This window comes from Panthera pardus, unplaced genomic scaffold (genome assembly GCF_024362965.1).
Source record: "Panthera pardus isolate Hobbes unplaced genomic scaffold, ASM2436296v1 HiC_scaffold_2, whole genome shotgun sequence".
Lineage (NCBI taxonomy): Eukaryota > Metazoa > Chordata > Mammalia > Carnivora > Felidae > Panthera > Panthera pardus.
The window spans coordinates 90,914,644-90,925,239 of record NW_026526765.1 but is presented as its reverse complement, the minus strand read 5'-3'; the positions used below and the strand labels follow the sequence as shown (position 1 = coordinate 90,925,239).

Below are 10,596 nucleotides of genomic sequence, written 5' to 3'. Positions count from 1 at the left end.
GAGACTTCTTTATATATTCTGGATAAAAGTCCTTTTTCAGATATGTTATCTGCAAATATTTCCTTCTAATTTGTAGCTTGTTTGTTTGTGTTTTCATTCTGTTAGTATCATTTCATCCTGTTAGTATCATTACTTTTCTATGGCATTTTAGGCATGCAGTTTATGTCTATTAAGTATAATTTGTCCATCTTTTTTTATGCATCTACGTTTTTACTTGTAGTTAGAAAGCATTTCTGAACAGTCAGACAAAGAGGAATTCACCTACATTTTCTTCGAAAACTTATTTGGTTTTATATTTGTATATTTAGAGCTCTGAACTCTAAATGTTTAGACTTGTGCAATGGTGTGAGATTTGGATCTGATTTTATTCTTGTCAAACGGTCAGCCAATTATCCAAATAATATTATTTAAAAAGCTTCTTGTTTCCCAAAAGATTTGAGATGCTACCCTCATTTCATATTAAACTGTCATATATTTTTAGTGTAATTCTGAACGTCTGTTTCTCTGGTTAGCATGACTCTTGCATCAGAACTATGTGTTTTAATCATGTAATGTCTATGTTATAATCCAGTGTAGGTTTATTCTCTTTCAAAGATTTTCTTTTTTTTATGGAACACGTCACAAATTTGTGTGTCATCTTTGCACAGGAGTCATGCTAATCTCTATATTATTCCAATCTAGTATATGTACTGCTGAAATGAGCACTCTAATGGTGTCCTTAATCAGTATACCTAATGCTAGTACCACAATCAATAAATATATGCTAATTTTTTCTTGCCCTATTTCCTTTCCTTATTTGTAGCACTATATTGTAAGATACACGTGACATACATCATATAAAGCATTTTATTCCAACATCATTCATACATTCCTTTTAGTCTTTAATCTAGAATTAAGTATACAAAATGTCTAATGTTAGTCCTTTTGTTGTTATTGCCCCTATTCTCTCTTGATTGGATGAAGTTCATCTTCTAATAGATTCCTCAGGAAGGGCTAATGAGTACACAATTGCTTGATCTCTTGCATATTTAATCTTTTCATGTAACCTTGATAGAAACAGCTTTGTGGTTTATGAAACTCTTTGTCCGCAATTATATTTGAGTTTCCTTAAAATGTTGATCCCTCTCTCAAATTTTTCTTGTTTTCCATAAGTACATATGATGGAGCATGGCCAGTAGCTTGGTGGAATGTGCTATTTATTTTTTCACTTAGAGCAAAGGTAAATTGAGGATGGCCTCTTATATTTATCCTAATAGCATGAATGGATATATATAGTTTTATTTGTTCTTATTTTTATTTTATTTTTCTGTTTTAGAGGCGTGAAGAGGACATGTTGCAAGATTTATATTCATACAACCACCATTATTATTATAATAATTCAGAAAATATGTAAATGAAATTATTTTGCTACCAAATATGGAGACAAACATAAAATTCCTAGGTCATTGTCAAATCGGTAGCTTATTTTGTGTTGTAACTTGCCAGAGATAGTGACACCACTAGCTGTTTTTGCTTATATAGCAATAAGGGCAATGCGCTCCCATGTAGTTGGGCTTAATGAATGCTTATTGGCTGAATAAATACTATATGTTGCTGAAAAATTAGTCAAAGGCATAATCCTACAGTTTATTCATGTAAAAATCAATCCAGAACACCAGAAACGATGTTCAGAAAATGTTATTCTTCGAGAGAGAGGGAAGATGGCGGCGTAGGAGGACGCTGGGCTCACCACGCGTCCTGCTGATCACTTAGATTCCACCTACACCTGCCTAAATAACCCAGAAAACCGCCAGAGGATTAGCAGAACGGAGTCTCCGGAGCCAAGCGCAGACAAGAGGCCCACGGAAGAGGGTAGGAAGGGCGGCGAGGCGGTGCGCACTCCACGGACTGGCGGGAGGGAGCCGGGGCGGAGGGGTAGCCTGCCGGTAAAGCAGAGCCCCCGAGTCTGGCTGGCAAAAGCGGAGGGGCCGGACAGAGTGTGTTCCGACAGCAAGTGCGACTTAGCGTCTGGGAGGTCAAAAGTTAACAGCTCTGCTTGGAAAGCGGGAAGGCTGGAGGACAAAGGGAGGGAGAGCTGCTGAGCCCCTGGACGACAGAGCTCAGTTTGGTGGGGAACAAAGGCGCTCCCCAGCGCCATCTCCCTCGCCCATCCCCCAGCCAAAATCCCAAAGGGAACCAGTTCCTGCCAGGGAACTTGCTTGCTCCACGCAAACACCCAACTCTGTGCTTCTGCAGAGCCAAACCTCGGCAGCGGATCTGACTCCCTCCTGCTGCCACAGGGCCCCTCCTGAAGTGGATCACCTAAGGAGAAGCGAGCTAAGCCTGCCCCTCCTGCCCCCGTGCACCTTGCCTACCCACCCCAGCTAATATGCCAGATCACCAGCACCACAAGCTTGGCAGTGTGCAAATAGCCCAGACAGGCCACGCCACCCCACAGGGAATCCCGCCCCTAGGAGAGGGGAAGAGAAGGCACACACCAGTCTGACGGTGGCCCCAGCAGTGGGCTGGGGGCAGACAACAGGTAGGACTGCGGCCCTGCCCACCAACTCCAGTTATACACCACAGCACAGGGGAAGTGCCCTGCAGGTCCTCACCACTCCAGGGACTATCCAAAATGACCAAACGGAAGAATTCCCCTCAGAAGAATCTCCAGGAAATAACAACAGCTAATGAACTGATCAAAAAGGATTTAAATAATATAACAGAAAGTGAATTTAGAATAATAGTCATAAAATCAATTGCTGGGCTTGAAAACAGTATAGAGGACAGCAGAGAATCTCTTGCTACAGAGATCAAGGGACTAAGGAACAGTCAGGAGGAGCTGAAAAACGCTTTAAACGAAATGCAAAACAAAATGGAAATGACGACAGCTCGGATTGAAGAGGCAGAGGAGAGAATAGGTGAACTAGAAGATAAAGTTATGGGAAAAGAGGAAGCTGAGAAAAAGAGAGAGAAAAAAATCCAGGAGTATGAGGGGAAAATTAGAGAACTAAGTGACACACTAAAAAGAAATAATATACGCATAATTGGTATCCCAGAGGAGGAAGAGAGAGGGAAAGGTGCTGAAGGGGTACTTGAAGAAATAATATCTAAGAACTTCCCTGAACTGGGGAAGGAAAAAGGCATTGAAATCCAAGAGGCACAGAGAACTCCCTTCAGACGTAACTTGAATCGATCTTCTGCACGACATATCATAGTAAAACTGGCAAAATACAAGGATAAAGAGAAAAATCTGAAAGCAGCAAGGGATAAACGTGCCCTCACATATAAAGGGAGACCTATAAGACTCGTGACTGATCTCTCTTTTGAAACTTGGCAGGCCAGAAAGGATTGGCACGAGATCTTCAGTGTGCTAAACAGAAAAAATATGCAGCCGAGAATCCTTTATCCAGCAAGTCAGTCATTTAGAATAGAAGGAGAGATAAAGGTCTTCCCAAACAAACAAAAACTGAAGGAATTTGTCACCACAAAACCAGCCCTACAAGAGATCCTAAGGCGGATCCTGTGAGACAAAGTACCAGAGACATCACTACAAGCATAAAACATACAGACATCACAATGACTCTAAACCCATATCTTTCTATAGTAACACTGAATGTAAATGGATTAAATGCGCCAACCAAAAGACATAGGGTATCAGAATGGATATAAAAACAAGACCCATCTATTTGCTGTCTACAAGAGACTCATTTTAGATCTGAGGACACCTTTAGATTGAGAGTGAGGGGATGGAGAACTATTTATCATGCTCCTGGAAGCCAAAGAAAGCTGGAGTAGCCATACTTATATCAGACAAATTAGACTTTAAATTAAAGGCTGTAACAAGAGATGAACAAGGGCATTATATAATAACTACAGGGTCTATCCATCAGGAAGAGCTAACAATTATAAATGTCTATGTGCCGAATATCGGAGCCCCCAAATATATAAAACAATTACTCATAAACATAAGCAACCTTATTGATAAGAATGTGGTCATTGCAGGGGACTTTAACACCCCACTTACAGAAATGGATAGATCATCTCGACACACGGTCAATAAAGAAACAAGGGCCCTGAATGATACATTGGATCAGATGGACTTGACAGATATATTTAGAACTCTGCATCCCAAAGCAACAGAATATACTTTCTTCTCGAGTGCACATGGAACATTCTCCAAGATAGATCATATACTGGGTCACAAAACAGCCCTTCATAAGTATACAAGAATTGAGATCATACCATGCATACTTTCAGACCACAATGCTATGAAGCTTGAAATCAACCACAGGAAAAAGTCTGGAAAACCTCCAAAAGCATGGAGGTTAAAAAACACCCTAGTAACAAATGAGTGGGTCAACCAGGCAATTAGAGAAGAAATTAAAAAATATATGGAAACAAACGAAAATGAAAATACAACAATCCAAACGCTTTGGGACGCAGCGAAGGCAGTCCTGAGAGGAAAATACATTGCAATCCAGGCCTATCTCCAGAAACAAGAAAAATCCCAAATACAAAATCTAACAGCACACCTAAAGGAAATAGAAGCAGAACAGCAAAGGCAGCCTAAACCCAACAGAAGAAGAGAAATAATAAAGATCGGAGCAGAAATAAATAATATAGAATCTAAAAAAACTGTAGAGCAGATCAACGAAACCAAGAGTTGTTTTTTTGAAAAAATAAACAAAATTAACAAACCTCTAGCCAGGCTTCTCAAAAAGAAAAGGGAGATGACCCAAATAGATAAAATCATGAATGAAAAGGGAATGATTACAACCAATCCCTCAGAGATACAAACAATTATCAGGGAATACTATGAAAAATTATATACCAACAAATTGGACAACCTGGAAGAAATGGACAAATTCCTAAACACCCACACTCTTCCAAAACTCAATCAGGAGGAAATAGAAAGCTTGAACAGACCCATAACCAGCGAAGAAATTGAATCGGTTATCAAAAATCTCCCAACAAATAAGAGTCCAGGACCAGATGGCTTCCCAGGGGAGTTCTACCAGATGTTTAAAGCAGAGATAATACCTATCCTTCTCAAGCTATTCCAAGAAATAGAAAGGGAAGGAAAACTTCCAGACTCATTCTATGAAGCCAGTATTACTTTGTTTCCTAAACCAGACAGAGACCCAGTAAAAAAAGAGAACTACAGGCCAATATCTCCGATGAATATGGATGCAAAAATTCTCAATAAGATACTAGCAAATCGAATTCAACGGCATATAAAAAGAATTATTCACCACGATCAAGTGGGATTCATTTCTGGGATGCAGGGCTGGTTCAACATTCGCAAATCGATCAACGTGATACATCACATTAACAAAAAAAAAAGAGAAGAACCATATGATCCTGTCAATCAATGCAGAAAAGGCCTTTGACAAAATCCAGCACCCTTTCTTAATAAAAACCCTTGAGAAAGTCGGGATAGAAGGAACATACTTAAAGATCATAAAAGCCATTTGTGAAAAGCCCACAGCTAACATCATCCTCAATGGGGAAAAACTGAGAGCTTTTTCCCTGAGATCAGGAACACGACAGGGATGTCCACTCGCACTGCTGTTGTTTAACATAGTGTTGGAAGTTCTAGCATCAGCAATCAGACAACAAAAGGAAATCAAAGGCATCCAAATTGGCAAAGATGAAGTCAAGCTTTCGCTTTTTGCAGATGACATGATATTATACATGGAAAATCCGAGAGACTCCACCAAAAGTCTGCTAGCACTGATACATGAATTCAGCAAAGTTTCAGGATACAAAATCAATGTACAGAAATCAGTTGCATTCTTATACACTAACAATGAAGCAACAGAAAGACAAATAAAGAAACTGATCCCATTCACAATTGCACCAAGAAGCATAAAATACCTAGGAATAAATCTAACCAAAGATGTAAAAGATCTGTATGCTGAAAACTATAGAAAGCTTATGAAGGTAATTGAAGAAGATATAAAGAAATGGAAAGACATTCCCTGCTCATGGATTGGAAGAATAAATATTGTCAAAATGTCAATACTACCCAAAGCTATCTACACATTCAATGCAATCCCAATCAAAATTGCACCAGCATTCTTCTCGAAACTAGAACAAGCAATCCTAAAATTCATATGGAACCACAAACGGCCCCGAATAGCCAAAGTAATTTTGAAGAAGACCAAAGCAGGAGGCATCACAATCCCAGACTTTAGCCTCTACTACAAAGCTGTCTTCATCAAGATAGCATGGTATTGGCACACAAGCAGACACATAGACCAATGGAATAGAATAGAAACCCCAGAACTAGACCCACAAACGTATGGCCAACTCATCTTTGACAAAGCAGGAAAGAACATCCAATGGAAAAAAGACAGTCTCTTTAACAAATGGTGCTGGGAGAACTGGACAGCAACATGCAGAAGGTTGAAACTAGACCACTTTCTCACACCATTCACAAAAATAAACTCAAAATGGATAAAGGACCTGAATGTGAGATAGGAAACCATCAAAACCCTAGAGGAGAAAGCAGGAAAAGACCTCTCTGACCTCAGCCGTAGCAATCTCTTACTCGACACATCCCCAAAGGCAAGGGAATTAAAAGCAAAAGTGAATTACTGGGACCTTATGAAGATAAAAAGTTTCTGCACAGCAAAGGAAACAACCAACAAAACTAAAAGGCAACCAACGGAATGGGAAAAGATATTTGCAAATGACATATCGGACAAAGGGCTAGTATCCAAAATCTATAAAGAGCTCACCAAACTCCACACCCAAAAAACAAATAACCCAGTGAAGAAATGGGCAGAAAACATGAATAGACACTTCTCTAAAGAAGGCATCCGGATGGCCAACAGGCACACGAAAAGATGTTCAACGTCGCTCCTCATCAGGGAAATACAAATCAAAACCACACTCAGATACCACCTCACGCCAGTCAGAGTGGCCAAAATGAACAAATCAGGAGACTCTAGATGCTGGAGAGGATGTGGAGAAACGGCAACCCTCTTGCAGTGTTGGTGGGAATGCAAATTGGTGCAGACGCTCTGGAAAGCAGTGTGGAGGTTCCTCAGAAAATTAAAAATAGACCTACCCTATGACCCAGCAATAGCACTGCTAGGAATTTATCCAAGGGATACAGGAGTACTGAGGCATAGGGGCACCTGTACCCCAATGTGTATAGCAGCACTCTCAACAATAGCCAAATTATGGAAAGAGCCTAAATGTCCATCAACTGATGAATGGATAAAGAAATTGTGGTTTATATACACAATGGAATACTACGTGGCAATGAGAAAGAATGAAATATGGCCCTTTGTAGCAACGTGGATGGAACTGGAGAGTGTGATGCTAAGTGAAATAAGCCATACAGAGAAAGACAGATACCATATGGTTTCACTCTCATGTGGATCCTGAGAAACTTAACAGAAACCCATGGGGGAGGGGAAGGAAAAAAAAAAAAGAGGTTAGAGTGGGAGAGAGCTAAAGCATAAGAGACTGTTAAAAACTGAGAACAAACTGAGGGTTGATGGGGGGTGGGAGGGAGGGGAATGTGGGTGATGGGTATTGAGGAGGGCACCTTTTGGGATGAGCACTGGGTGTTGTATGGAAACCAATTTGAAAATAAATTTCATATATTGAAAAAAAAAAGAAAATGTTATTTTCTTGGCTATTTAATCTTAAATGTATGTCAATAAACCTAACAGTCACTGAGAAAAGGGAATCATGGAAGTTCAATAGCTGATTTGTGTTGTTTGTTCCTTACATCCATATGGATCTTTTTACAACAATGCATAAGCCTTCTTTATCCACCTAATTGCTCTGAGGCAGCCTCCCTCAAGGTGGACTATTCCAAATCTCAAGTGTCTGCAAGGAATGAAAGGACCACTCAGCCTTTAAAGTAGAGCAATAACAAGTTTATATCATTTTGCCCTTTCAAAGCCTTGCTAATCATTAAAGAATGAGGCTAGGATAAGCAGCATCAACATCACTTCAGAATTTATCAAAATCACAAAATTTCATGTGTCTTCTCAGACTTAACTAAATTAGAACCTGCATTTCACTAATACCCCAAGTAATTCAGATGATTATTAAAGTTTGAGAAACACTACTTTATATGGATTGGAAAAAAAAATTTAATAAAAAAAAATACTAACAAAAGATAAGGAAGAAAAGGAAGAAATCAAGGTTGCCTACAACAGAGTTGAATCTAGCCATAGTATATTTAAGTAACATCAAGAAAAAAGATGAAAAGGCTAAGACACCAGCTACAGATTCAAAAGTCAAAGCAGATACAGATTCAAAAGTCAAAGCAGCTGAGAAAGGGACAAGTTCTTCCATATCTAAGTATCTTTTCCTAGATCTATAATCATACATTTTCTTGAGATGCTTAGGAATCTATAGAAAACATACGTTTTTCATTCTGGACCTAAAAATAGCAAACCATATGAACTTGAAAAAATTAGTTTGTCTCTCAGCATCAATTTTCTTATGTGTGAAATAAAATGGTCGGCTAACAATTATAGTTTGACAATAATGTGAATACTGTCCTTTACAATAAAGAAAAATACTGTCAACTCAGACCATATTAGAAATGATGTTCTTCCTTTCTTCCTTCATTCCTTCTTTCCCTGTGTAGGAAAAAAGTCTCAAGGGCAGGGAACATTCTATTTATTTTTTAATCTTCAGAATCAAGCATAATAATGTATCATGGTGAGTTCCCAGATGATGTTAGTGGATCAAACTGACAGAATACAATCACCAATGTTGGAGAATTCAGGTATTTCTTGCTTAGTAGATATCTGGTGGCCTCTCTTAGTGATAACTTTTTGCCAAGTGTTAATTCAGTTTGGAATGTAGTAAAGTTTATAACAAGGTAGGATGTAAAAGACAGATATTGTTCTGGGTAAAGACTATTAATGTACAACTCATTCCATTAATTTTTGTTTTCTTTTGAGAATATTTTATTTTGTGCAAGTGTACAAATGTCTGCAATGAAAATATTTACAAAAGATATGAATTTGCTGTTATGTTACTGCCTATATTTAGACATAAATGCAAATACAATTCTATCGCTAATTAATTGGCTAACACTTGACAATAATAAAAATAAACATTAGTAAATGAAATCATTAAATAAATAAAAATATAAATATTTCAGATGCTCATTATTGACCTCTCTACAAATATTTGTTAGTATAGATTATTTTTTCCAAATGTTTATTTATTTTTGAGAGAGACAGCATGCAAGCAGGAGAGGGGCAGAGAGAAGGGGACAGAGGATCCAAAGTCGGCTCTGCACTGACAGCAATGAGCCTGATGTGGGGCATGAACTCATGAACCGTGAGATCATGACCTGAGCCGAAGTCTAATGCTCAACCAACTGAGCCACCCAGGTGCCCCAATACAGATTATTTCTAACACCTGGACTAGCTGAATGTATAATACGTATCTTTGGACCTGTAGTCATACTGGAAGTTTTGTACTGATACACATCAAAGCACCAAACTATTCTAACTTATATGTGCATGCATCTGTATTGACATTTCAGGATTATCTGTAAAATGCCTAATTTTATTCCAATATTGATACAGATACTAACACATAAAGATTTAATACAATGAGCTGTAAGGTAATCAAATGAAATAACCTAGAATCACTAATTATCCTTTTGTGGTAGTTGGCTTGATCTCCATCTACTTCCTAATATCCTGAAAATGGGTAAAAATATGGAAGCACCTTCATTTAATCTTAAAAAATATCACATTTCATTTTCAACATAAAAATAAGGCACTCAGAGGAAAGGGTAAATTCGTTAATTACTGGGAAAAAAAGAGGAAAGTACTAAAATAAACTTTTTCTCCAACTTTGCAATTCATACCAATGTGTCTAGTAGTATCATTGAATTCTGATGGCCTCAAACAGACATAACCATAAATGCTAATTAGGAAAAAAGAAGAAAGTTAGGATGCTTCATTAATAATTAGAATGTGCTCTTACTATATAACCAGAATCAGAGTTCAAAAATAATTCATATTTTAATTAACTTCTTAAATATTTGCATGCAAGTCCAGTACAACTTGATCTTCAAAGACATACTGCATCAGTATTCTCTAAATATTACTGTGGAGAGTTTTAATAAGTTTATGGTTATTATAAGGCTGGAAGTTATAGTTAATTACTTTTTCTCTCTTGCAACCTATTAATAGTCTTCATGAAAATAAATTAGTCCTTTCCATATGCATGCATTATCACCAAGCCCAGCGATTTACTGATTACAAGTATAGAATGGAAAGGATAAGAACTGAAGTTCACATTTAGAGAAACAAACCTTGCTCCTACTCCACTTCCCACCTCTTAGGACTGAATCTTCTACTAGGTTAAACAATTAAAACTTTTAGGGGATTTTTTGTTTTGTTTTATTCTCATTTGAATGATCACAAATGGGGATACTAACAGTACCAGATTTAAATGTTACATTTTAGCAATATTTATTTTAATTTTATGCTATATTTTTGTAAACCATTTATGATTTCACCAAAATTCAAAATGCATTTCTCCTTGCTTTTAGATTTTTCACCATAACCACAACGCTATTTGTTTCTTTTGACTGTTTAATCATTTCACTTTCTC

At 37.8% G+C, this 10,596-nt stretch overlaps 1 non-coding gene across 1 annotated transcript; it reads right to left on the bottom strand.

Annotated features, from left to right (window-relative positions):
- Positions 1–602: 602 nt before the first annotated feature.
- LOC128778443 (U6 spliceosomal RNA) lies at positions 603–705 on the bottom strand. The gene has a single exon (XR_008424031.1). It is a non-coding gene; the product is annotated as a U6 spliceosomal RNA (small nuclear RNA).
- Between the last annotated feature and the right edge of the window lie 9,891 nt (positions 706–10,596).